This window comes from Chroicocephalus ridibundus, chromosome 3 (assembly GCF_963924245.1).
Source record: "Chroicocephalus ridibundus chromosome 3, bChrRid1.1, whole genome shotgun sequence".
NCBI lineage: Eukaryota > Metazoa > Chordata > Aves > Charadriiformes > Laridae > Chroicocephalus > Chroicocephalus ridibundus.
In genome coordinates, this window is record NC_086286.1 from 12,652,822 (window position 1) to 12,680,748 (window position 27,927).

General features: G+C 52.8%; 1 long non-coding RNA gene across 1 annotated transcript in view; it reads right to left on the reverse strand.

Moving 5' to 3' along the window:
• Positions 1–1,821: 1,821 nt before the first annotated feature.
• Positions 1,822–27,927, reverse strand: part of LOC134512584 (uncharacterized) — a 38,926-nt gene continuing 12,820 nt past the window's right edge. Inside the window, exons 2-7 of the long non-coding RNA XR_010070169.1 lie at positions 23,873–24,167; positions 22,612–22,767; positions 12,198–12,380; positions 5,334–12,090; positions 4,162–4,340; positions 1,822–2,819 (exon numbers count right to left, since the gene is read on the reverse strand). This is a non-coding gene — a long non-coding RNA (uncharacterized LOC134512584). The remainder of the gene's footprint in view (positions 2,820–4,161; positions 4,341–5,333; positions 12,091–12,197; positions 12,381–22,611; positions 22,768–23,872; positions 24,168–27,927) is intronic.

Consider the following 27,927-nt stretch of genomic DNA (forward strand, 5'->3'; position numbering starts at 1 on the left):
TTCTATGGAAAAAAAAAAATTATCTTGCAATTTTTTCATCTCTGATTTTCTCCTGTTTGAATGTTTCTCCAGCCAACGGACACCAAAGGGACACTCGTGGCGTGTAGAACTGATATGTGAGTCAGCAGTGCGAGGGGAGATGGGAAGTCAGTGGATGCCCTTTTTGGAGGAAAGACCATGGGAGGCAGGTGTCCCAGGACCCTCTCCTCCAGCACAGGACACAAGTGCTCTATCAGCTCCCATGACGCAGAAAGGGCCGTGGCCGGACCCCTCTTGGCCCAGGGCAGCCTGGTCAGTACAGACAGGTGTGCAGGTGTGCTGTGGGTGCAGGATCCAGGTTGTACCTGAGGCTGGATGAGCCTGGGAGAGGTCCTCTGTGGCACCCAGCCACCCTTTCTGCCCCTGCCATCCCTCTCGTCTGCGTGAGGGGATAGAATTCTTCACCCTCCGAGCTCAACACCACCTGAGTTTACCTTCCACACCACTGCATATTCCTCTGCTCCTCTGCACTGGCAAAAAGCCGACAACCCCTCCACCTGCATTTTGCTAAATCTCTTTATTTCCATGTCACTTGAAGCCCCCTCCCTTCCACACGCTCCTTATGATGAATTTGGATTTAGGATGATGAGAGGGCTGGAGCACCTCTCCTGTGAAGACAGGCTGAGAGAGTTGTGGTTGTTCAGCCTGAAGAAGAGAAGGCTCTGGGGAGACCTTATAGCGGCCTTCCAGTACCTAAAGGGCGCCTACAAGAAAGCTGGAAAGGGACTTTTTACAGGGCATGTAGTGACAGGACGAGGGGTAATGGCTTCTAACTGAAAGAGGGGAGATTTAGATTGGATATCAGGATGAAATTCTTTACTGTGAGGGTGGTGAGGCACTGGAACAGGTTGCCCGGGGCAGTTGTGGCTGCCCCATCCCTGGAAGTGTTCAAGGCCAGGCTGGATGGGGCTTTGGGCAGCCTGGTCTAGTGGGAGGTGTCCCTGCCCAGGGCAGGGGGGTTGGAACTAGAGGATCTTTAAGGTCCCTTCCAACCCGAACCATTGTACTGGGCACCAGCATTCAACACCTAGACACTATTGCAAGGGGGACTTTGCAAAGGGCCGGCAGCACCTCTCTGTCTCTGCTGGGAAAACCTTGCTTTAGACGTCCTGGGATCTGCCACATCAGCACTGAAATGTGTCAGAAGGTCTCGACACCAGATACACCTGGGGGTGGTTATGCACCCAGAGGAGCTGAACCGGTGTAAAGGGAGGGCTCTGAATGTACTGACTCTGTAACGGGACCAGTGAACTACATCCTGAGTAGAAGAAGAAGACGAAGAAGAAGACGAAGAAGAAAGAAGAAGAAGATGAAGACGAAGAAGACGAAGACGACAACGAAGCAGATGAAGATGACGAAGATGATGGAGAAGGAGAAGAAGGAGAAGGAGAAGGAGAAGGAGAAGGAGAAGGAGAAGGAGAAGGAGAAGGAGAAGGAGAAGGAGAAGGAGAAGGAGAAAAGAAAATTTTAAAAAAGAGAAATAATTTTTTAATCAGCTTTCCCTGAAAAAAATATAGCAGGAAACCTCAGCCTTGGGGAGAGGTTAAATCTGTGGGTGAGGTGGCACTGGATAATGCCAAGGTAAATCCTAACTCTGAATTACTCTTCTTAGGGCAGAGCTGTGTACCTGCACGCCACCGTCCCAGAACACGCTGTGCTTGCTGCCTGCAAAATACACTTTGTACTCAGGAGCCTCTTAGCAAAGCAGCGATTTTTATATTAGCAAATCAAAAAAAAAAAAAAAAAAGACCTCTCTGAGTACGTATACAATTACACCCAGGTGCCAGGCTGACATTTCAGCCAGGTGAGGGGCTTGAACCAACATGTGGGTCAGCAATCCCGGACCTCGCTGCAGCAGCAGAGGCTTATGGCTGGTGCTTGGGTGTCAAAACATTGGGAGTTTGGGGCTTGGGGAAGTTTTCAGGTCCGCGGGGGGGAGCTGGGAGCTGTGGGAGAAATTCAAAGTCCTGTTTCAGGTTTGCCAGAGGTATCTCACTTGTCCTCACACCCCAAGACAACAGGCTGGTACTGAATTAACACGCCAGGGTGGCTGCTTGTGCCAGCCTCTGTGATAGCGGGGTTGAACTCTGGCAGGGGGAAGGCACCCCAAAATCCTAAAATGCCCCGCTGGGCTTTGCCCTGTGTCTCCAAGGGGACCTCTAAGGGCTGCTTGCAAAACACCTCTCCCCTCGGACGCACCATCGCTCATCCCCTGCTGTGTGCCTGGCTCGCCTCCTCACACTTTTAAGTTCCTCGGCTATTCCTGCAGCACCTGACACACCAGTGACTTCCACCTGGCCTGACATCTCAGTGCCATCGCCTTGTCCACCAGGGGTGCTGAGACGAAAACCCCTCTGGAGGAGGAGGCAGGTCCTCAGCTCTCCCGGCGCGGCCACCGGCGCTTGAGAGCCGTCGCCTGCAGTTTGCACTAAAAGAGGACTTTTGGCCAGCGATCGCCTTGGCAAAGGGCGGCGTTATCCGGTGTTTGACAAGGGCCTTAAAAATAAAACCATAGCGAGAAGGGGTTGAATAGGAGGGAGCTGGGGAATAAGGTCACCGCGACACCGGTCGGTTTGAAGCGCTCTGACACAGCGGAGCCGTCCCCTGGGCAATGAATGGCCTTTGGCGTGCCGGGGGGAGCCGACGGCTCACGGAGCCTGCAGCCGCAGCACGGATCCCACCCAGCCAGCAGAAGCGGGTCCCGTTTCCGCTGCCGGGGGCGGTGAGTCTCCTGAAGTTAATGAATCTCTTCATATGTCATCGTTAACCTGTGGGAATCGCTTAGAAAGAACAACACGTTGTAAACCCCCAGTGTTAAGATGTGACATAAACGCCAAGATGATCTTTTTTAAAAAAAAAAAGAACATGGAATCCCTTCAAATAATACGCTTTTGGGTCTTTCTGACTCAGCGGCACATGCTTAAAACTTAACGGAGGGCAGGGTGTCACCCTCTCCGGACCTTTTCCCGGCTGTCTGGGTTAGAAATGAACACACAGGCGTGTTCTGACAGCAGCTGTAATTCCACGTGTCCGGGTGCTGCTGGAAGGGCAGATTCAAGCAGAGCTTCCCAGCAGCAGCCGAACGGCAAGAGGTCCCAGCAGCACGGCAGAAGAGGACGGGGCGAACATTCGCTGCCAGAAAGCAGTGGTTTGTCCCCTGCTTTATATAGATATAGATATATATATATATATGTAGCAAGCTGTACTTTGACTCTGTGTACTCAAGGGAAACATTTGCCTCAGGAGTGGCAATGTAAAGCTCGTCTGCATCGCTACCTCTGCTCCTAATGGTGTACTAGCTCATCAACCTTTGAAATGCAAACCACCGCGCTCACACACGAACGCCTTCTCCAGAAAATAAATGTCATATGCCAAAGGGCTGTCCCTCACGCAGGAGTCGAAGCCGGCTTGGAGGGCTCAGAAGGGCTCAAGGAGGAGCAGGGGGCTGGTTTAAAAGCTGCGCTTTTCTTCCATCCGGTTCCCACAATTGAAGGACTAGCTTGACTCCTGGATGAGCGGCATTTTCCTAAAAGAGTCCGATTTCCATCCAGACATAAAAAACTGCTAAGAGATACCTGTCAACCGGCCCTAGTTCAAGTGGAAGACCAAGGTACGCAAGTCTGTAGATATTACTTGTTCCACCTTGTTCCAAAGGGCAGACCAAAAGCTTTGGGATTAAATGCCCTTTGGTAGCAATTCAGGCAGGATCGTCAAAGCCTTGCTCAACCACCAGCACCTGCTCCCCTGGGTGAGAGGATGGAGATGACACAACCACCCGCCTCCTGGGAGATGCAGTGGGATGGACTGTCTCCACTGATGGCTCTCCATCGTCTGCTGGGGCTCCAAGGAGGAGGACCCACGGGCAACGCAGCGGCTCAGCCCTGCTCCTCCCCGGCCTCTGCTCTCCAAACCACCCCCGCACTTTGGGTTCCTCTATTCTTAAATGTCAGGCCACGTTGTTCTTCAGAAGGTGCTAAACACTTACAACCAGGGCTTTTACTAGAAAATTTTCTGCATTTATTAGTGTTATGGTAGTACAAGAAAAAGGAGGGAAGGGCTTGTAGTACACAGACTGTGCAAACTCAGATCCTTGTTGCTCATCAAACGGCTTTTCACCCTTACCTGATCAAAAAGCTGTCAGTCCAAGCAGGTAACAGACAGGTCTCCAAGCCCGCACAGCCGCTGCAAACCACCGTACCAAGCTGTACACAAGGTCACAGGAGGGGCCCAACATGAATTCCCCACCTCCCAGCCCAAAGGGCAGGTGTGTGACCGCAAGGCTGCGCTTCCTCCCCAGTCACCTAGAAAAAACACACTGTCACCCCAAAATTTATCTGCATCACCCTGCGGTAATTCAAATAAATCCTAGCCGAGCCAACCAGAACGTTTGATGTATCCACGCCCGTCTATTAATTGAGTGGATTGATGAAGCTGCCTTCATTAATCCAGTTAATTAAATGTTCTGCCCTACTCATGCCGCTGCTTGGGAACAAGGAGTTTTGTGCTCCGGCGTTCCCGTCTTCCCGGGAGAAAGGCTGCCCGTTATGCGGGGAGGGGCAAGGCTCACGTGGAGATCAAGGGGCAATTACAGGCACAGGCAGCGCCGGGGAGGCTCCGGCTGGTACCGAGCCTGACTGCTACCGAGCCATAAACAGGTAATAAACTCAGAACAACCGTGTCTTCTGGGGAGCCCGTGCCTTCGCGGAAGAGCGTCTGAGGCTCAAAAGTAATAATAAAATAAATAAATAATAATAATAATGACGTCTGACACTCCTGAATCTTCTCTAGCTGCTCCAAATGGTTTGCAAGAGGCAAGCTCATAGTGAATCTTGCGATGTTTTAAGAGTCACATGGCGACAGGCGGAGAAGGGGACACCCAGGGACGCGCACGGTCAATTTTGAGAAGGCAACGCCGCTGCTGTAACCAGCAACTGCCGGGAACTTTTTGCAATCAAACGGCGGGAGTTAAAGAAAAAAGCAGCCTGGCAGTAAATATACTTAGCAAATTCAAACAGTGAACGAGTTCCAGGAAATTGAGATAACCCCGTAGGCACAAAGATCCCGATCCAAAGCCCACGGAAGTCAGTGGAAAAGAAAATCACGTTAGCTTTTAGAAGGCTTTGGATGAAGCCCAAGGAAAGTCAAATAAGCGATCCTGTCTCAGTGACTCCGTAATTCTTCCCAATTAAATAGCCACCCAAATCTCACACACCTTCCCTGGCAGCTCCTCAGCTTGGCCCCCACACTGGGAGGTTCCACCGAGGGTTACCTACGCATACATTTTTTTTACTCACTATCAGCTACTGCTCTCCTGGCAGCTCTCCGGTGCGTCTGCGGCTTTGTCATGAGACGGAGCATTTGGCGTTTCTCCTCGAGCCTCCTGTAGTTACAAGGATATTTGAAGATTTCAAAAGGCAGCAAACTGAAACTGAGCAGCACCGAAAGCGACAAATTTCCACGTCACCTCACAGCGCTCAAACCCAGGGTGTGGGATCCACAGGTCACCCAGCGGGGACCGGCATCCCACGGCATGAAGAGTGCACAGGACAGGAGCAGCCAGTCACTTGCCAGGCTGAAGAAGACCCATCAACCTGCACATGGAGTGGAAGCCGCCAGCCTCCCGCAAAGCAAAGATGGGCCCAGAGGCATCTGGGAGAGGCAGCAAAAGCCAGCTCTTCGTAGACCCAACTGAGCCCCGGTTACACGCTCTGCCAACCGGCTTTGCCTCGTGCTTGCTGGGAAGAGCATCGCATGCAAGCTGGCCACCATCCAGAGGTCCACAATCCAGCAGGCAAAGGAGAAGACCCAACATCTCCCCTCTTCCAAAAACATTTAACCCATCCGCCACTTTTTAAGCCCGCTGGCCCTGACTCAACCCCGTCGAATGCCAGCGGTTGATGATGGTGAATCATTTCACATCATCCACCCTCCAAGACAACAACGTGGCCGTTGAGTCAGATCCTGAGCTGAGGTGGAAGCCCGGTGCCCCATCCACGTCTGCAGAGCTGCACCCCTCACTGCGCTGGATCCGGCCCTCTCTGTCAGGGGCAGAGAGCTTCAGCCCATCCCAAAATGCTGCATCTCTCGTCTCGCCTTGCCTGTTGCTAGCAGGCAGATATCAGCTCCTCCAAATACGAGCTGTTCATCTTTCGGGGGGATCTTATTGTCAGATTTTCCCCAGACGCGTGGCGAATGAGGTTCAGCTGAGGGCTCAGCCACCCCCTCTAATCAACCTGCAAAGCAGGAATTCGGGTCTGTCGGCGGAAACTCTCCTTTTGCCAGTTTCGCTGATCCAACCCTACATCGCCGGCAATTTGCTCCGCTGAACCTGGTCTCTGGGTGGCACGCACCAGCCGGCGTGCGCTGTGCACGGTGCAGAAACACCTCCGCTGGAGCAACTGCCTCTAGCAAAATTGAAATGATCTGAAAAAGTAGGAATAACTCACAACCCCCTCCTCCTCCCAGAATACTCCCAGTTGATAAACACAGGAATTTCTGTGACCCCCTGCCCTGTCTCGGAGGTGCAATCTCAGCTCCTGCTCACCGGTACGGACAGTGTGGGTTGTGCCGTGCTCTCCTTCCACGGGCTCAGGCAATGCTGGCATGGCCAGACCTTAGGGAGGTTCACCATCAGCTGGATGTACCACAGATTCCCGAGATGCTCACCATAAGGTCATTGGGTTTTTCTTTTTTTCTCCCTTCTCCTCACAAAGCCCTTCATTTGTTTCAAATGCAAAATCCAAAGAGAGAGAAAGTAAAATCTCTCTCTTAAAGAGGACAGCCTCAATTTTTCCCAGGAGTGAGCAATCCAGTACCTCTCACTGCTTTTGGGGGGTCTGGTGCAATACCCTGGTTTAAGCAGGATCCTTGTTTTGGCTGTGGGGTTTTCGTTTTGTTTTGTTTTTTGTTTTTTTTTTCTTTGCTCCCTTTAACTGCGATTGTCTGGATATAAAAAACCAGCAGCTACACCGCGCCTGCTCCAGCGACCACTGACATCAACGGCGAATCGCTCCTGCCTTCAGTGGGCTTTGAATCAGATCCTAAAAATGCAGCCCAGCCCATCCACATCAGCAATACCGCAGGCAGAAATGAGTTCAAGCATCCTAGAAATCCTGAGAGACGGCGGTGGTGGTGGTGGTGGGGGAAACCCCAAGGTGACATCTAGGAAAAGAAATGTGCCGCAAGCCAGCAGCTGTGTTAGAGCCTGGGAGGGGATCATGGGGAGCGGCTGCCGGCGGGGGGGGTCGCTTGGAACCGCCACCGTGGAGTTAGAGGGACAATCGCCCTGTTAGCAGGAGCGTTATCCCACTCCAGCCGGGCCACTCAGTTTCTCACTCGTGCTGACAAGTTTTACTGTCCCGGGGCTGTCAGCGCAAAAGCCAAGCAACCGTTTTCCAACAGAAAGACCCTTGTTAAAGAGGAAAGCGTCTTCCTCAGAACGGGGTATGTTTATACGAGAAAATACAGAGATTTTGTTTCTAAGCGCTCCCTTCCCACCCCCCACCCCCCGGCCCCGAATTTACACCATTAAAACGAATTGGAGAAAAAAATAAGACTGCTGGGTTTTTTTAATTACGATATTTATCAAAGAGCGGCTTTCATAATGCTGGAAAGGAAATCAAGTTGAAACTTTGGAAAACTTTTCCTGGAAACAACTCCCTTTTTTCTAGCATGGCTTCAGTATGGTTTCTTAAGGCCATAAAACTTAAGCACGAGTTGCATACGCTCATCATTCTCCCCTCTTTTAACATTTTAACCCACTGAGCCCTTCCAAACAGATTTGATAGAGGGTGAGAGCTTCTAAAGATAGTAAGTTCCCATGAATTTTCTGAGGACAGGAGAGAGCTGGAGAAGAAGCTCCTACGAAGCCCTCCCTCCCCAGCGGAGAGGCTGGAGCACAAGCTGAACCATCATTAGACACCAGAGAAGCCATCACAAGGCGCAGAACCATAGACCATCGGACTGGCATGACCGTTTGGGATGGGTCCTTGTTGCAAGGGAACTGAGCCTGGAGGGGTTCCGTGGATTATTTGCTGGAAGCAACCGGGAGGCAGCTCGGCTGAAAGGGCACCCAGTCTGGGGTTGCGCTGCCTTGCCACCCATGAGACCCGTGGCCGGCATCTGCCTGTGGGCAAGGGAAAAAGTTATGGCTGGATGACACAGACTGCTCCAAGGCAGAGATGTTTCAGGTTTTCCATGCCTACCATCCGCTCTCCAGAGGTCACATCCTTGGTGAATGAGGCAGGCAGTGGGTTGTGACCCGCGTGCTTCCCACCCACCATGCTGGCAACAGTGTGGCCCCAGAGCCGACACCAAAAATCAGCCCTGTTCAGGATTACTGTCGGTAGTGCGATGCACCCCACTGCTGTGGCATGACCTCTGTGGACATCTGACAAGGGACGGATCGAGTCCTGTTCTCTGCCCCCTGGAAGGGTCTGGGCTTAGGCCAGGTCTTTGTGTGACAGCATGAAGGTCTAGGCTGGGTTGTGCTGATGATGCAGACTCGGCCCTTGACTCTAGAGGAACATCCCTTCATCACGGTCCTCCCCAGGTGGCACACAGGAAAACCACAGAGCGGGTCAGAAGCACACGCTTGCACCTCACAGCAGAGCCGGTCTCTTCCTGCTTGCCCGCATTTGCCCATCCTGGAAACTATCACTTGGCAGGGAAAGCCCTGGCAGATGCACTGCCCCGGGTGGGGGCAGCCACTCTTGACTGTTTAATGTGGAAAGGATGTGGGTTACAGCTGTTTCAAGGGGACAATCCCTGCTGCAAATGCACATGCCTCTTTCCCCAGTATCTTTCCCCCACTACGGTTTACTTCTCACCAAATCAAAGACAGCAGATCAGATCTTCCTTAGTCTGGCCAGGTCCGCTTTGCAGAAGATGGTGGTTACGTGAAACTCCTCTGTGCCATCCTTCACCCCAGCACTCCGAGGGTAAGCCTGAAGGGCACAGCGCTGGCTTTCTTCTCATTTGAGCGCCTCTGGGGTGGTTTCTTTCTTCTTCCTTTACTGAGGTGCAGTATGATCTGGCATTCATCAACGCTGATCTTCCTATTGACTTCTCCATTCACAAGTGGAATTTGTGACTCTGCCAGGGAGGGTCGGGATACGCATGTCCGAGGGCCATCAGCGTTACGGGGGCATCTCCCATCCTGCCCAGTCCCAGAGTTAGAGATGCCCAGCTTTTGCTAGAGGAAGGGCTGGAAGGATTCATTTCCCAAGCTCTCCCTTGGGGTTTTTGTCCAAGGATTAGAGGCACGCTGGTCAAGGCACAGAGCTAGCCTAATACTCTGGCCAAAGCAAAGCGACTTCTCCTGATGTTTGATAGAAGCAAATTAAGTCCCAGCTACATTGATGCAGACAGAACCAAGCAGAGAAACGCAAGACACCCACCTAGAACTAAAGAAACTGTCCCAGAAGAAAGAGAGGACAGATGGACACCTGGTCAGAGCAGCCACTCCCAGGCTTGGGTCAGTATTGCCTAGTCAAAGACAACTCTCCATCGACGTAGACGGGTGTCAGAAAGGCTGCTGTGAGCCTCCCATCTCAGCAGTGGCACAGATCAGGTGCATGCCAGAACTTAACTTCTCTGGAGGCCAAGACCAAAGGACCCCATCCCCTTTTCCCCTGAAGAAGTTTACTACAACTGCTTGCCAGAAGAGCTGAGCATGGCATCTCCTCCAGCTTTTTGGGCTCATATTTGCTATTGTAACCAGCAGCTCAGATTTACAGGTTTTCAGCTTTGACTCTCCCTGTATCGGCATGGAAGAGTCTTGGGCTCCATCTGTGTGAAGATGGGGACCTGTGCAGCGCGCTTCTCATTGAGTGAAAGCTTCAGTACTCTGCAGCACATGATCCCAGTGAGTGCAAATGTCCTGCAGAGAAGGGAATGCTGTCACCTACAGTCTCAAAAGCATTTAAAAAGAAAAGCAAAAGAAGCCATCCCCTCACCAAAGCAACCTGACCCCAGAAGGTTAAAGCAACCCATACCTTGGGAAGTGAGTGGCCAGGATTCAAGTCTCAAGCCTGGCTCCATCAGGCCAGGCTTTTGAGCTCTTGCATTTATAAGCAAGAGCTGTAATCACCACTCTCTCAGCTCTCTCTGGTCAGAAATCCCATCCTTCATCAAATCAGACCCTGCATTCCCAGGAGAAGTTTGGCAACCAGCTAAAGCATCCACACACAAGAGTAAGGTTTTCCTGCAAAGCCTCTACATGTCTCCCCTTCCAGTGAGGGCCGGACGGCAAGTCTAACGGGAGAGGGAAGGAAGTATACCGTGCAGTTTCCAAGGCTGGCTTTCTGAGCACATTCCTGCTTGAGGAAAAAGCTCCTTGCAGCGTTTCAGGGAGCCACACCAGTAGCTGTGGAAAGGCCTTGGGCCCAACCACCTGCAGCTACCTCTCTGCCTCTCTGTAAGCTGACCTGCTTTTGCTCATCCGCCAGATCACCAGAGGAAGGCCTGGTCTGGTCTATTTTCTTATCACAGAATCGTAGGCTTGGAGGGGACCTCTGGAGATCATCTAGTCCAACCCCCTGCCAGAGCAGGGTCACCCAGAGCAGGTGGCACAGGAACGCGTCCAGGTGGGTTCTGAATGTCTCCAGAGAAGGAGACTCCACCACCTCTCTGGGCAGCCTGTGCCAGGGCTCTGCCACCCTTACAGCTTTTCTCATGTTGAGATGGAATTTCCCGTGTTCCAGTTTGTGCCCGTTGCCCCTTGTCCTGGCGCTGGGCACCACTGAGAAGAGTTTGACCCATCCTCTTGACATCCGCCCTTTAGATATTGATAAGCATTGATGAGATCCCCCTCCCAGTCTTCTCTTCACCAGGCCAAACAGACCCAGGTCTCTCTATAGTCATTTCTTCTTTCCCACAGCGTGTTGAAGTGTCAGGAGGTTTCTCCTATATACAAAATAATGCTTTTCCCCCTATCCTTGGGCAGCTCAACACCTAAGAATAATCCTTTTATAGAAGCCCAGCGGTTTAAATTACGTCATGTCTGTTCTGATTGTCATTAATAATATTGGATTAGCTGCTCTGCAGCCAGACATGTAACAAGGGAGAGGTCCCATTGTGCCCGCTGCTGTCCAGGTGCGCGGGCCTTCACATTTTTCTCCTTGGGAAGCTGACCTGAACCAAGGACCTGTCCCACAGCAGCTGAAAACTGCTGTTAGTAACCTGGGAAGCAGCAGAGGTCGCGTCCCCTCCAGCCCTGGCCAGGGAGGTTTGCTTCCTCCGGCAGCTGAGTTGTTATGGCTGAAGCTGCCGATCTTCAGACCAAGCACAGGCTTCCTTCACACCCCTGCTCCTTCCGGCGGTGTCGGGAGAGAATTGAGTAAATAGCACAAGATACGTCCCAGTGTGATCATCCTGGGAGAAGGGCAGTGTAGGAGCGCGCTGGAGACTGAATCACCACAGGAAGGTAGGCTCGTTTATTTTTCCGGCACAGACCACGCGATCTCGACATCTCCTGGGGCTTTCCCGGCCAGCCTGGAAGGTCTCCATGCTGACGTGTGTTAGCCAGCACACGCTCTCGGGTTCAACGCAGGGCAGCGTCTCATTGGGGTGTATTAACACGCGCCTGTCCCTCGGACGCTGCAGGCTCGTCTGGCTCCCACAGACATCAGGGTACCCAACAGCAGCCGTGCCGGCTCCGGGAGCCTCCGCTGCTTGGGCAGCATCAGTCAGTGTTTTTGGTGATGATTTTCCCAAGAGATTTTAGAGGTTCATGCTAGGGGTGAAAAACACCACCTCCTTCCCGCACGGACAGCTTGGGCCGGCTCCTGCTGCCTCCGCCGTGACAGCCAGAGCGGGACGGCTGTAACCGGGGCGGCCTCGGGATGCAGGAGGGGGCGCAATGACTCGTGGGGCCCAAATCTCATCCACCTTTTCCAGCCACAATTTGCCTCTCCCTGCCCGACTCCGGCAGTGCTTTTGGTAGTGAATTTACCGAGCCATCCCGTGCTGCCTGGTTTCCTGCAGCCATAGGCAGCACATCCCCGGCCACCCGCCACCTCTCACCCAGTCCCTGACTGGGAACGGATCCAGCTTAAAGAAAATAGTCAATGCTTGGGAGAGGGAAGGAGCAGGGATTACTTTTGGAGGCAGGACCTGCCCCAGGTCATGGGACTGCAGTGGCATTACTCCCAACCCACCTGCAGCGACGGGAGAGACGGTCTGGGTCGAGGGGAGGGGAAGGGATGTGGTGATGCCAAGTGCGTGGTGAGTACGTGCGTGTCCTGCCGTGGCCTCCAGCTTCGCACCCCGCCGCCAGCCACAGGCTGCTCCAGAGATTCCTCTTCCCCAGGGCTCTGCTTAACTCATGCGCTCACAATTTCCTATTGGGAAAAAAAAAAAAAAAAGAAGAGAGAGAGAGAGGGAGATGTAAAGTAGGTCTGAGGGAAACATCCTCTCCTCCTCGCTGACTAGCCAAGAAGAGCTGGCAATAAAAGGCCCGTCCTGCCTGCTCCCCGGTGCTCCGAATATTTGCCTTTCCTACACGTGGAGACTTTTGGCTGGCAGGGCGGTATTTTGAAAGGCTGAACTTACAGCCTTTCCCAGCTTTCCAGAGGGGAAAACGCTTCGCCCGCCCCTGCCATCAGCGTGTGCCTGCACCCCCATCTGTGTGGGGTCAGACTTGCACATAGTCCTTCTTTGCAGCTAGAAGTACTTACCCAAACATCTCTCTAAACACCACCAAGTTCATTTTTATCTCAGCTTTCAGCTCGCAAGCTGACACAATACCAGAAACTGCGATATTAGTCCTGAAAGTGAAGCCCCACACGGTGCGTCCTGAATGAAAACGGCTTTGGAACCGAATGAGAGCAGCACTGACCTGCAGATGTGGCAGGAGATGACAGCGCACGGCTTGGGATCAGCAGAGACCCCACCACGCTGGAGGAGCATTCCTGCCCCAGCCCGGCCACACTGCTCAGCCCGTACCACAAAGGTACCACAAAGGTACTCCTCCAGGCAGGAGATCTGAGGGGAATGGCAACGCAGCCATAAGGTACAAGATTTTGGGATGTCGCAGAGACATATTCATCCAACTGCTACCTCTGCAGCCAATCTGCATTACACCGACAGCACTGCCCAGTGGCTTTGGGGGGCAAGAGAAGAAAGCAACACCCTACATGATGGAGAACAGGAAGATGAAGCAAGTGCTGATGGTGGATCACCAGGATGGCGAGTGGCCCTGCTCCTCACAAATGCCGCCTGCCGGCAGCCCCGGGTGATCAGCACGTTGACATGGACATCTCTAAAAGCACAGGTTAAACATCCATCACGCAGATGGATGAACGCTGTTCAGACTTTAAAACCAAAAAAGATCGAGGGCCACACAGAGGACGCAAGAGTGAGAGTAACCCCCCGACCAGTGATGTTTCTGCACAGCTCTGTCTCCAAAGGGATGCAAGTACCGACAAGTAAGTTAAGACATTATCTCTTGGGGATTTTTAGCCACTTGAATAAAAGAGCATGGCATTTGAATCAGCACATTGCAACCAGAACCAGCACTGATAACCCGTTCTGCTGGACACAACAAGCACACATAGCAGAGACAGCGACCAAGCTGGAAGTCAAAACAGACATAGTGATGGAAGGGGCATGCAGGGAAATGGAGGTGAAGTGCCTCTGAGTGAACCTAGTGGCACAGAGAGGTTCCCTGGGCCCAAACCAGCACACCCAGCTTCCCTGGGAGGCTGCATCCCAACCACCTCAGGCTGCAGAAGGACAGACCCGCTGTTGGTGCCAGCTGTGCGAAAACCATGACGCTAATCCCGCTGTGGAACATCCCGGGACCGGGCATTTCTCCTGTCACAGTACATCACTCCCTGGAAGGCAGAGCCCGCCGGAGTCAGGCTGCTGGCCAGGTGGCTCCAAAGCACACCGGGGACCACCGCAGCCTGCGGTGCGACATGCCGACAGGCTGAAACCCACTCCACCATCTCCCCATGGGACGCATGATGCTCCTGTAGCAGCATGGCCACATCTGGAAGAAATTCGGGTGAGCTTGGTGACTGCGGACACAGGTCCACAGCCCCTCCCAGTGCATCTGGGGAACAATGGCCTAAGGCTGCCTCTTTTGAAACACAAAGGTTTCCAGGCTGCTGGAGGAAGGGAAGCAGAGGGGGAAGACTATGTTACTCCCCCAGACCTCCACATCCCACAGGGTAAAGGGACTCAGCTGTCCCCATCTAGGCTGTGGCCCTGAGGGGCATCCTCCCTCCAAGCTGGGGCTCGGGTCTCTACAGGCATTTGAGTGTGAATTCACCCTTGGGCTCCTTTCTCCTGGGCTCGAAACCAACCCTGGGCTTCCCAATGGAGAATGACCGAGAACTAGGGAAGATTCCCATTTGACCTGCTTGATTCATGCCACCACATTGTCCCCCTATGGTGGACCACCACGAAGCAAAAAGATGCAGAACTGATGTTTTAGCAGCCGCACCGGTCTTCAGAAGCTGGTGCAGTCTGACCTCCTCGCAGTGACCATGTATCAGGGCAGGGGTCTCCCAAATGCCCGATCTTTCACGGCGGTCACTGGCAGAGCCGAGATTTCTGGAGTCGCTTTTGGAGATATTTGTTTCCCTGCCTGCCTTCCTTCTCCTGTCTTTCGTGGTCGGAGATAGCTGATCCCTCAGCCCAGTGTGGTCTGGAGGATGCTAAGTTCACATTGACCTTTATCAGATAGAAGTTGCCGTGAGTGACTCCCAATGGGCTACAGTCTGTAACCCACAGGAACCACCGAAATCTGCTAGCAGGACTAGAAAAGGTGATTTTTACATCCAACTCACATTTTGCGTATGTTTTCATGAAAATCGTTACTTTGTAGAGAGTTTCAAGTAGGTTTTGATGGGAAAAGAAAATTCCCCAAACCTGATTTGGCTAATGCTCCAAAAGCAGGTGGATTCAAAACACACTGCAACAGTGACTTAAGGATATGTGGTCTGATGCTCACTATTTTCCACAGAGAGACCTCATCTCCCAGGATGAGGTCCTGTGAGCGACTTCATGGCAGTGTTGCACCTTCTCCGGACATAAAAGCAAAGCACCTCATGGAAGACGTGGTCACCCAGAGGAATTCAGCCACCTGGAAAGATGGGGAGAAGACGACACCTACCACGTAACTCCTGAAAGGCAGGAAAAGTTTGTCTCAAAAATAGTTTTGTAAATCTTCTGGTAGGATTCTAGTGCTAGCCAGGGAGATACCTTCAGTTGATGGCAGCAGCTTCCCTCAGGAAGAAACATGTTTCTCCCCCCTGCCCAGGAAGGGCAGACTGATGTCAGGCCGCAGCCCGCAGCTTAAGACGGGGAGTAAGAAAGGGAGAAGAGCTGCATTTTCAACTACAGAGAAACACTTGTCTGTGGCCTGTACGTTGCTGTGTCAAATTGTGTCATTTAAGCCATTGCCCAAAATAAAGGTCCTGTCGCAGGTTCTCCAGATTCACGTCCAGCCTGTGCCCAGCACGGATGCTTGTTCATGTGGGTGTACCACAAAACACTGCAGCGCGTCGCTGCCCATTTCTCTGCCCAGTTGCTACATTAAACATAAGCCCTAGGGGAAAGATACCCCCCCTCCAGGGCTGGGAAGGGTATTTATAGGAAAGCAGCACCTCAACAGCAGGGCACAAAACCCACTGAATTCTAGTCAACTCTGCCAGAAGTCTTGACTACCGGAGATTGGTAGCCTTGTTGCTGGTATTCCCACGAGGAACTGTCAACATAGAGCAAGAGCCTTCATATAATCACACAGCCAGCCCAAATCCTGGCCTCTGCCCATAGTCCCTGACAGCCCAGTTACAGCAGTTTGCCTTTCTGGAAAGGGGAAACGGGAGTTGAAACAAGAACCGCGTCACTGCCCGTGGCCGCAGCCATCACCGGCTGCTGAGCTCGTTCCCCTTCCGTACTACAAAGGAACAGGCAAGCCCAGAGTGGCCAAGAAAGATGTGACCGGGTTCAAACAAGCCTGCAAGCGAGCAGGCAATCAGCAAGGCCACCCTGCCAGAGGGCTGGGGCACCCTGCCCAGGAGCAAAAGCAAGCCCGGCTGGGGAAAGGAGTCCTGAGCTAGGAAGAAGTCTAGGATAAGGGGAAGCTTCCTCAGAAACACAGAAAAAAAAATATTAACGGGAAATAGTCTGGTTAGCGGTGCAGCATTTAGCTAGTGAAAAGCACAGGAATGGTTCTGCCTAAATATCTATAAGCGGCAGGGAATATTGCCATAATTAGTTAGAATTGCAGGTTACGCTTGGTAAACACAAAAGGGAGCAGGCACGCTCACACTGAGAATCAGTCAACTCCAAAGAGAAACCGCTGTTGAGAAAAGCCTGTCCTGTACCTCACCGCTACCTGTGCGTAGCGGGGCCGTATCCCCAGGGTGTGAAAGTCTGGAGCTCGGCTTCTAAAAGCACAAAAATCTGCGTGGTGAGAAGACACCTTTCAGGAGATAGGATGCCTTTTTCCTAGGCGCCAATGACAGGACCTTTACGGTAACAGCTCTGTCCCACTTACCCCAAATTCTCCCTCAGGGGCAAGCAAGACACCCGAAGGCAGCATAGGTGTTCACCCGCCCATAAAGCATCATGAGAGGGTTTGTGCTTTTGTTGCACTGAACTGCCAAAGAGGACTTTGGCTACCAGGTTCCACCAGTAAGGAGAGTCTGCCCTCTGCTTGCCTGGAGAAAGAGGGGGTCCCCCGCAAGGATAAATCACTGCTCCCCACTGATGGGAAGAGCAGCAGTGATTTCCACCAGCTGGCAACAGGGGTGGCCGAGACCGGATCACATCGGTGCGGAGGTTCCCCTACCACCACCCTTGCTCAGGAAAAACTTTCTGGAAAAAAGAATGCTGCTGAGAGCCTCGCCGAGAGCCTGGGGCAGGGGTGCGTTTTACCAGGGCCTGTTGCCGCGTACGGCTGGAATTAAACCCTCCGAGAGGAACATCGCCCGCAAGGAGCTCGCGCGTCCTGTCCTTCTCGCATGCCCATGCTGAAATTCCAAGTGGCTGCCAGCACATCAGCAGCCGAAATCACCCCCATGATGGGAAAGTCTGAAGGTCACAGATGCAAACAAATATTTGATGAGTCGATACGGGCAACCTTGAACACTGCACCCCCAGCGTCGGGGAGGACCCCCCTCCACCGTGCCTGCGTGTGAATGCCCTTCAGCATACCACCCACGCTGTGTTTGAGCTGCCCCGCTGTGTGCACACCGCTTGCTTTGTTAATGTTTAGACTTTCCCTCAAAGGCCTGTCTGGGCTCAGCGAGCGGGAATCGGCGACATAAATTAGCTGGAGACAAAGTGTTTTCCTCAGATACCGCTGTCGTCTCTCCTTCCTGGAAGCAGAGGAGCCACGTTCCTTCTGGGCTTCTCTAGGTGACCTTTTCTCCCCAGCCCACCTCCTCCTGGGATCGTCTCACCTACATCTCACCCACTCTTGGGATGGCCACCACAAACCTGCCTGGCCACGTTCCTTCCAACCCTCCTTCCGAGCCCAACGGGGCTCAGCCCAGCTCCTTAAAGCATCTGGAGGGCATTGAGGGGCAAAGGCATCTTCTGACTAGTGCTCTCACAGCGGAGCAGGGGACCAGCTGAGTGAGAGACTCAAGTCCAAGCCTTTGGGTGAAATCCCTTGTCTGTCTGGCAGCAGGACATGAGGCTGCCCATGGGACAACAGCCCCGCTTTGATGGACCTTCTCTGCTGATGCACATGTGACTTTGCCCTCAGGATGCATGAGGGGAGCATGAGGGACCAGAGCAGTCTCAGGGTTGTACTTAAACTGCTGTTGCTGATAAAACGTGGATATTGTCCCTGTAAAATCATGGGAGGTTTGTACAGGATGCCAGGAAACACGATTTTGACATGCTCGATAGCCTGTTCAATATCTCAAACGGCCTCTCCTGGTACCCAGCTCTCTGTCTCTCTCCACCTTCTCTTTGCTTCTGCTCTCCCTGTCTCTTTCCAAGTTCTGCGGGATTTCTTCCAGTCCAGCTCCAAGAAAAACCATCAGCCTCAGATCCAGATTGCAGGAATATCATCACTTTGGGTGTAGACCTTTTGCTCCATCAGCACGCGTGAAAAGGAGGGGATTTTCCTCCACTCTAAATTTTGTTGCAGGAGGCCTGCAAATCGCATGGCACAGCGCTCTCACTTGAGGGAAACGTCCTTCATGACATGAAGAAGAAGAAAACGTTCTACTGAAACCTGAGATTTGGTGGGATGGAGCTTACGTCTTGTCTCCTGACTCAGCAAACCTAGGTGGACCATATCCATATGCCTCAAGTGACTGCTTGCTCTGCTGGGAGTTTTGTGGAAAGCCGGGAGAGAGAAGAATTTTTAAGGTTGCTTCCCTCCCTCCCTGTAAATTTTCACATAGAAAAATAAGCCTGGCCATGCCACAGGCCCTCCCGTCAAATTTACTTCCCCGTCACAGCATGGCAGGAGAGCATGAGACCCACCAGCCTTTCCAGCTTTCCACCCAGCATCTCAGCGCAGCTCATCCAGCCAGCACGGATTCGGAGCTCTGCTGCTGCTATCCCAAAGAAAGTCCGGTTTAAAAGGCATTAAGAGGATATTGCAGCATTTTTACAGGATTAGTTTAACCGAGATCTGCGCCACAGACAGCGATGAGCCCCAACGCCACCCCTCAGAAAGAGGAACCTGTAAGACAGACCCGCTCACAAATCTCTCTCTTATCCAAAAGTCAGTTATTTCCCCCAAATAACTTAGCAAAGGCAAGCCTTTTCGCAGTGCCAGATTAAAACTCTCCTCTTTTCTCAAGGGTTCAGCTTTCATCACCCAGACTCTGTGCCTACATCGAGAGCCACAAGACAGTATTTGCCCTGGTGAGCTGTAATCCCCCGTGCTGCAGGAGCTGGGCATTTATCCTCACTAAATCCTCTCAAACCTTCTGCAACACAGAGGCGCAAGAGCAGCAAAATGCCCCATTAACCATTTTTTTCCCCAGCCTCGCCTCATCTTCCCAGCGAACAAGGTTTGCAGGGGGCTTTGTTTGAGTTCTGCAGCTACGTGGCTTTTTCTTTTTTAATGCCTGGCTGCCCAAGCAGGGCTTGGCAAAGCAGCCTTGACTTTCAGCCTTAGAGGTGGTTTCGGACCTAAAACACCTAAAATCCTGGTGCTAAAAATACACCCTGCCGCTTTCAAGAACTAAAAAAGTGGCTAGTAGTTAATTCTGTTAATTTACCTGTCGGCCTGGCTTTAGCATCCCCATACGTCTGCTAGTGAGCTATTTCCCGTTTTAAAGAGGAGTATTATCTTGTATCTTTTCTCAGTTTCAGTCTTAGCTTATAATCCCTGGTGGAGGGGCCATTAAAAATAGCCCCGTGCTCTTCTGCAGCAGTTTCAGGTACTCCAGTTCCTCCCAGCGCTACAGCTGCATGGGTTTCTGGGCAGAAGCCCACCTCTAATAGCTACTGCTCTTAAAAAAAATTACCTAGGGGTGGCCCAGCACCAGGATTTCCAGACCCACAGATGGATGTGTTCCCATCCTGCTGGCCTCAAGTGCTCTGGGGCTGGTGCCTCCCATCTGGGCTTGGGGAAAATCTTTTGGCTACAGATCCCATCTGGTCCAGAAACATCAGGACTAACCCAGGACAGAAGGAAGTCCCAGGATTTCCCGGGTACGTTATAGCCTGTATATACTGGGACGTCCAACAAAAGCTCAACAAGTTTGATGCTCTTGGTGCAGCTCCAGGGAAGGTTACCCAGGTGAGCCTTAAAGAAGGCGAGAGCCCCGTATGGTTTTGTTCCTGCATGCCTGAGCACTGCTTTGCCTATCCAGCCTTTCTCCTGACAAGGCTCGGGACACAGAAATTTGGTAACGCAGCAGCTGGGCAACAGCGTGGGTGCTGTGTCCAGCTGTGCAACTGTAAGCGTGCTTGCACATCACCTCCTGGATGGGCACCAGCTCCCACGCTGCTGTGAGTCCCGCAGCATGACGAGCTCTGTGCCCACTTCTCTTGGTGCAAGAGCTGGCCCTGCGAGTGAGGTGTTGTGATTTGGGGCCTGAAAATGCTCCCGAAGCTGCTGGTACATGTACAGACCCACCACCGGGGTCATCAAGCTGCTGCACTGAGGCCTGAGCAGCCACCTCTGCTGGCTGTCCTGATCCTTCTCTGCTGCTGGATGCCCCAACCATCCTAACACACCCACAACTTGCCCTTATCCAGGATGGGATACTTCAGTGGGAACTGAAGGACGGGGAAATATGCCTGTTCACACAGCTCTTCGTTACCTTCTCCAGGAGTCCTGCATACAGCTTTCTCTCTTAAGTCATATCAGGATTATCTCTATTATTCATACTTCCTCTGAGCAAAATACTTGATTTTTAAGGAAGGGACTCACAGACCAGGACACCACCTGCGCGGCTGGGAACTGGAGGCGTACGTGACCATCCCAGCCAGCCCATGAGCGCAGTCGTGAGCTCCCGTCCAAGCGTGCCTGTGAGGTTGGCAGAGCAGCTCACACTTGGAGCCGGGGATCTGGGATGCCACGCAGCCGCTGGCCGAGAGCGTTGTTGCAGATCCATCCCCAGGTCCATCCTACCATCACCGCTCTACCCGGCTGCAGGGAGGACGGGAAATCTGGCTCAAGCTGGGGATTTGTAAGGAGAGTTATTTCAACCTGCAGATCACCGGTGCTTCCCACTCCCACCTGGGCACCAGCCCGGCGCTGGCAGACCTCAGCATGGCTGCTATAAGCACGGCTATTATCACACAGGTATTGCCACAGCACCTGGCAGCCCTGTCTTCAGGCTCGGTGGCATACCTAGAAGGCAAATTACTCAATATCTTAGCTGTTTCTACTCGTGTTTAAGGCTGAGTTCATCTTGCGTCACTCCAGGCTTTCTGCCACGCAAATGCACTGCAGTTCCTGAGGTGACAAGGCAGAAGTGATGGAGCACTAAAACCGGGGTAACGCAGCAGGCCAGTTCCAAACACCGTTTAAAAATTCTTGCGTTTTAGCTCCTTGCCTGGGAGCTGTTGTGGAACTTAGCGGAATTCAAGCAAAATTAGACAAAAGCTGCAGAAGGCACGGCTCCAGCACGCACGTTGCAATAAGCCCCATCAACAGGCGGGTATCGGCCTGGCATGATGCCACCCAGCCCCCGAGGAAGGAGAGGAGTCCATCAACAATGGGGTGGAGTTAATCCCCCCCCTGGGGACCCTCTGGCACTGCGTAACATGGGCTGCACGGTGGGTCTCAGCGTTTGCTACCTCCGTAGCACCCCCGTGGTGGTGGGCTTAGGTCTTTGGTGGTCTTAAGGGGCAGCTTAGTTGTAAAGGCAGCCTCCGTGCTTTATCACCCTGGCATGACGCGGTCCGGAAAAACAGCAGCAGATGTCCGTCTAATGAGGCTGAGGGAGAGATTAACATGCTCACAGCCGACGGGGGAGGCAGCGAGGGGGACTGTTGGGTTTCCCAACCAGGCACCTTGCACAAACGCCTGAGCCGTGCCACCCGGGCAGAGGCATCAGGAGGAGAGACGGGAGAACACCTCCCACTCTCATTACCCACAGAAGTAAATGGATGAGAAAAAGAGTGAAAAACCATCTTCAGAAAGCGTGATCCAGAAACCGTTTTGTTCAGGCAAATGAGAAATTGATATTTCGGTTTGAGAGCCAAACTGAAAAAACAATTGTTCATACAGTTGTCCCTGCAACCGAGAGAGAAAGCAGCTGCAGAGGGTTTGGTGGTTTTTTTAACACGAAACTGAGCGGCGGAAGCGTGAACAAAACCCTTGCAGAGCCCGAGATTTCACATATTTACGTGTAATTAGGAGATTCCTGGTAAGGTGCACGTTACTAAGTGTTCCCCCATCATTTCTGGGACCTCTCACACCAGCTTGAAAAAGTTGGCGTCTTCGGAGCCTAACAATGCCTCCAATGACTCTGAAGTGCCGTTTGGGGACCACCATCAGCTCAGGGCTGGGCCAGACCCTCGGTGGCCCCTTAGGGCACCTACCTCCCCCTTGGACATGATGAGAATTAAGCACCCTGGGGACTTCTGGCTCTCACCCTCTCCCCGTTTTGGTCCCTTCGAGGGACACCGCCGGCTGCTCCCCACCTCTCGCCCGGCTTCGCCTCCACCCCAGGACCACGTCACACACACACCCCCCCCCAACAAAGAGGGGCCTGTGCAGGAGCCGGGGCTCCCGCCGTGCCGAGAGGAGTCATAAAGCTCCTTTTAAGCCGGCCAGCACAAAGCCGAGCCTGTTCGGCCGCAGGTTGGGGGCCGCCGCCGGCCCTCCCTGCCTCTGCCAGGCACTGAGTCATCCCCCCGCCGCGGCTGCCAGCCCAGCGCCGGTCGAGGGACGGGGCCGGCGGCCGAGAGAGGGGAAACCTGCCCCGCTAACCCCTGCAACAGCCAAAACCTGCGCCTCAAGGTATCGCTTTTTCCCCCCTCAGGGTCGCAAATAGGAAATATCGTGGAAAAGACCCGGGTCTGCCAGGGAAAGGGGCAGCCACGTGGAAGGGGTCATGTGCAGCCTTCCTCGGGCTTTTATCTTCTGCCACGGATCCCTTTTTGACATGAAGAAAAATCAAGGGTTTCTACCTGCTTCCTTTTACAAGACAAGGGAGGGAGGGGAGAAGATGTTTTCCATCTTTCAACGCTCACGGCTCTTGCGGTGGGGGCTTGTCCCTCAAAGACTCGGCAGAGAAATCCCCGCTGTTGTCTGAAGCGGCACAAATACAAGAGACACACAGCCTTCTGCCACAAGGAAAAAAAAAAAAAATGGTAAGAAGTAGGTCTCGGCACTTTTTCAAGTTTTTAAAGCGCTTTTCTGAATCCGAGCCCCTCTTTTTTTGACACTCTCAGCCGGCAGCAACGCGGTGCTCACAGGTCAGGAGCTTCACTGGTGCCCAAGGGATCAAAGTGTTGGTTCTCTTTAGCTCCCTTGAAAAGTACAGCCCCGTTCCCTAGGGGTAAACGCAGTGATCCGTATCATTAGCAGACAGGGAGGAGAGATACATATCATGATTTCAGTCTACCGTCTCTTAAGTAATAGCAATATAAAAATTAAGTAAAAGACAGGATACAGCTGGGAAAAGGGTCCTGCTCAGAGCCAGGGATATGAGGTGGGTTGGAGAAACATTCCCAACTCTTTTACCATGCCCACAATCCAGGTATATACTCCCTTAAAAAAAGGCCACTCAGCACCAGCAGGAAAGAGCAGCAGCCAATTTAAAATTGAGGGAAATAGGAGACTTGGAGCCAAAAAAATAAAGCCCTTGAGCACCTCACCTGCGCCCAGCTGTGCAAGTTCAACAGCTGGATGCCCTGGGCACTCGCTATTGCGAAGGCTGAGTCACACTCCTAAATACGTCCCAACTGGCTGGTTTCGCTTAGTAATTAATTGCCTTTTTAGATCGAAGAAGAAAAACCAGGGGGGTGAGGGGAAAGACAAGCCAAACAGCTTAGAAGCCTGCAAGTTGAGAGTAAAATAACTTCAGCACAGAAAAAAAGCCTCAACGCAGGCAGGAGATTCATCCTCTCCATTTATTTTCTGTCTTCCTGACTCTGCCTTTCCTCTGCCTTTCTCTTCCAGGTTATTCAAGGCATACGGGCAGCAGAGCCTCAGCCAGCATCACCCTGATGTCTTTCCGAGAGTCTAAACTCAGGGTAAGAGCCAAGGACCGATTTGAGAACTGGCATCAGCGCTGCACAGGCTGAAGGCTTCCCACACCTCCGCCCTGCGCTGATGCCAAATTCACCCCATTTCTGTCTCCGTAGACGTCATGGGCGTTCTCCAACAAAGAAACATTTTTTTGTCCGACACACTGGCTAATCATTCCGTGATCCCACCAGGACTCACCCACGGGTCCTGTTCTTCTTACAAGCATCACAGATTTTTAGTGTTGACCTCCCTCCCTGGTCAAAGCAGGCGGATCAGCTCCAGCTTTTACACATGCGCTGAGCCGAACAACGCGCGTTTGCTCTCCGAGGAAATCCTGTGGTCTTGACCGGCAAGCAGAAGGCTCCGAAGGGATGAGCAGACTTCATCACTGCTTGAAATGGCTTTCCGCTTGGCCTCTTGTGCCAGGGTAGGCCAGCACAGGACGCTCCAGCCACGCTGACCAAAAAGCTCCACAGCTAAAAGGGGAAGAATCCTTAAAAAAAAAAAAAAAAAAAAAAAAAAAAAAGACAGAGCCCTGAAGCTACTGCTGACAAGGGGTGAGAAGAGGAGTCTCCCCTCCCCTGCCAGGGCTGGACATTCCCTCTGCAAAGGGGTGGGTACCTCGGGCACGTTGGGGCATCCCGGAGACGCTCGCTGCTCTGAGCATCTGGCCAGCCTTGCACAGGGCAGCACGGGGCACTGCTTCCCACCGCCCGACCAGCGACCACAGGGTAGCCCTGTGCCTCTGCCCACCCTCAGGTCTGGAGAACCAGGCTTTCACCCCTACCTCCCTCTTTCTTTTTTTTTTTTTCTTAACTGAATTAGCTGATTTGGCAGGGATTCAGGCTGGAACAGGTCTCACCAATGAAGCTATTTTAAACCAGGCTTCCCTCGTAGTTTCCCTTGTAGGTTCCAAGGGCCAGCGATTCCCTCCTCCCAGTAGGATGCTCTGCCCACGCAGCCCACAATGCGCTTGAGGAGAGAGGCACAATGGGGAGGAAGCGCTGCGAAGCCGCTGGGACTCCCGGCGTGGCTCTTGGCTCAGCCACCCTTCCCCAGCCCCCCAGCTCCACTCTTCACTCTGGGGAACGCTGGCCCTGGCTGGGGATCGCCAGCGGCAGGCGTGCCAGCAAGCCTGCTTGAAGATCCCTTAGACCCTCCATCTCAGCCAGCCGGGAACGGTCTCCCCTGAAACACATCTGGCAAATCCAAGCTGGATAGTATCAGGCGGACCAAACCAGGATTTGCCGTTGAATAAACTCCTGCAACAGCACTGCAACATGTCCCAGGCACTCGAGAGCAGAACAGCCAGCCGAATCACCCCCTGACGCCCTCCCATCAGCCCTGAGCCCTTCATTTGCCCAAGGTCCAAATTAACCTCGCTGCAGTCCTTCCCTCTCTGCAGCTTCTGGAAGTCACCGCGTCCTGCTCCCCGAGTCCTGGCATCCATCTCTCCCAGGGCTCCTCTTGAAGGGCATTTCCTTGCAAGGAAAAGCCCGAGCAAACCATATCCTTTCCCTCCCTTTAAACGCACTCCTGTTTAACTTCATAACCCTGTCGGGGCTGGCTGCGCTCCACAGCAAAGCCGTGCGGGTATTCCCACCTCTGGGCAAGGCTTCACCTAATAGGAATGATCAAGGAGATTTTGTAGGGTGGTCTACGCTACTTAGAGCCAGGCACTTGCTAGGGGAGAGAGAGAGGGGGTGGTTTCTCAGTTGGTTTAAGCTTGCTCCGGGTGAGTACTTAGTAATCAAGTTCACATTAAAAAGTACTTTATTTGGGTGGCAATTCTTTCCTTTCCCCGGTAATAAAAAGTCAAGCCAACCCCAGCTGCTCAGGGGAGTAACTTTTAACACCTCTCCTTAGAAACGGGCTTGCATGTATATTAAATTCCAGGTGCACAATAAACACAGAAGTCAGATGGGAAATTGCTCAGGGAACCACCAGGCACCGATGCCCTGCAAGTCTTCACCCAGCTGAGCCCCCTGCAAGGACCTGACCTGCAGCTTTCAGGCCGTGCCGGCATGGAAGCGCCGCCAAGCATCAGTAACTGCTCCTGACAGCCTCACACGAAGTCCTTGTCAAGATGTCAGGACCGATTAGTGAGCATACAGGCACCAGGACAAAGAGCGCTCCCCATGTTGGGTGGATGCGGTCTGCTCCCAAGGCATCTGCAAGCCGTACACCAAGTGACTGAAGGACTGCGACCCTCGTGAGATGCCCCAGTAGGACCCTTCAGCAAGGAGACCCTGCTCCATCACACACCCCTAAAGTCTATACCTTGCCAGCAGGTAGTGGAGAAGAACCTGCAGCTTGGCAGCCCTGAGCTTGGCTTCCTGCCCAAGCGACCACGTTTTGCAGGGTAAAAGCCACCAGCAGACATAGGCTCAACACTGAGAAACTGCGACATTTCTGTCCAGGCACCGCAAGGGAGAATGAGCTGCCCGGGCTTGGCATTTGCAGAAGCCACCAAGGTGAAGAGCTTAATCCTTACCCCAGAAAGGAGGTTATCAGCTAAGGAGGAAGACACCACCACCCCCCGCTACCCCGCCTGGCCATCTCTCTTCAGGATACCCAGCTGGGAGCTCTCTCCCGGACATAAATATCCAAGCAAAGTCAGCCCTGGCCTCAGGGATGAACAAATCTGGTCTCCTGCATTCCACTCACCCAGAAAGTCATTCTACCCAAAGGGAATAAGAGACTCTCACCCAAAGTGACCGAAACTTTCTTCATGCCCCATAGCACCTCCTACAACCCTGATACCGAGTGTTTTCCTTCTTCCCCCACTTTCTCCCCTAGTCTTCTCATGCAGTCTCAATCATACTCACTAGGAATGCTCAGGCACTCCCATGGGAGTAGGAAACTCCACCTCAAGCAGAACTGGGATCTGAAAATAAGCCATTATATTCCCCACAGGGGTGCGGAGTCTGATGGAGCACGCATCCAATGCCTCTCCAACACCAAAGCCTGCTATGTGACAGACCTCACCCTACTCTTTTCCAGAGCAGCCTGACTGGGATCCTTGACCTACAGAGACCTTCCTGCTCATCCCCTAGGACATGAGTGACCCTGTTCATAGCCCAGCCTCTTTGAAATCCTCCTTTTGGGCAATGAGCAGAGCCGGGTGGACCTCTCTCCAGCTCTGGTCCAGACACGACGGGGAGGCAGCAATTCACCAGCTGTGAAGACGTACCCCATGCTGTTCTCATCTCCAGCTGGCTGGAGGTAGGAAGGAAGGTCCCATCAGCCAGAGATCCTATCCTTCCACATCACGTTGACATTGGCAATCATCTTCAGCCTCCCTTCCTCCTTCTTCCTTAATTTTCCTTTCTCTTTTACAGATTTTCTTACACACACACACCCCTCATCATTCAGGCCTCAGATCGCCTCTGTGACTCCTTGCTGGGTGGCAGAGGGGTCTCGGGGGGGGTTGTTGAAGGTGATAGGGGAGAAGCAGCTTTACTCTGCACGGAGGTGTTTTTGCAGACCAGCCCTCACATGTGTTTCACAACAGGCAGACTGCCACCGGCAAACGGTGTAGTAAGTGCCTGCAATCCTAGCCTGGAGAAGACAACGCAGTCTGTTTGGCTGCAGAAGGATCACAGGATATATTAAAAGAGCTTTGGTCGCGCTCCAAAGCGCGTTGAAGGCTGGGGGAGAGGCTCCCGTTGACATGAACGGGTTTTGGGTGAGGGTCGGCACAATTAACCTGTGTGCTTGGGAGCTGCTGCAAACCCGGCCGAGTCCTGTGGCTATCACTGTGCGTGTAAGCCCTCCCTAATAAAATAAAGACGACAAACCGCCCTCCTGTATTTAATCATCTGTGATGACTAATGGATCGTCTGTGTTTGTTAATATCCATCTCTTACACAGCCTCCTCTTTCTCTAGCGAGCGCCCAGCTCGTCCTTCATTGCCGAAACCACAGTCAGCTTTCCTGCAGAAGGTGAATTCCTTTCAGAGTCACATTTAATTTGCTGCAAGCTACCCCTTTAAATCCCGGCTTTTACATCCAGTTACTCCCGAGAATATGAGGAATGCCTCCGCTGGTTTTTCACTGAGCCCATTTAGCCTTTTTTGGACAGAAGGAAGCATCGGAGAGGGAGGGCACATTTTTCCCTCTTTGAATCACGGAAGGAACACCACAGCTCGTTCCTCATGTCCAGGCTGCTTAACCCTTCCCACATCCAAGCAGCCCTCGGCCGCTCCTCCGGTGGCATCGGAGCCTCTCACTATCACATTGCCTGCTGGGCCG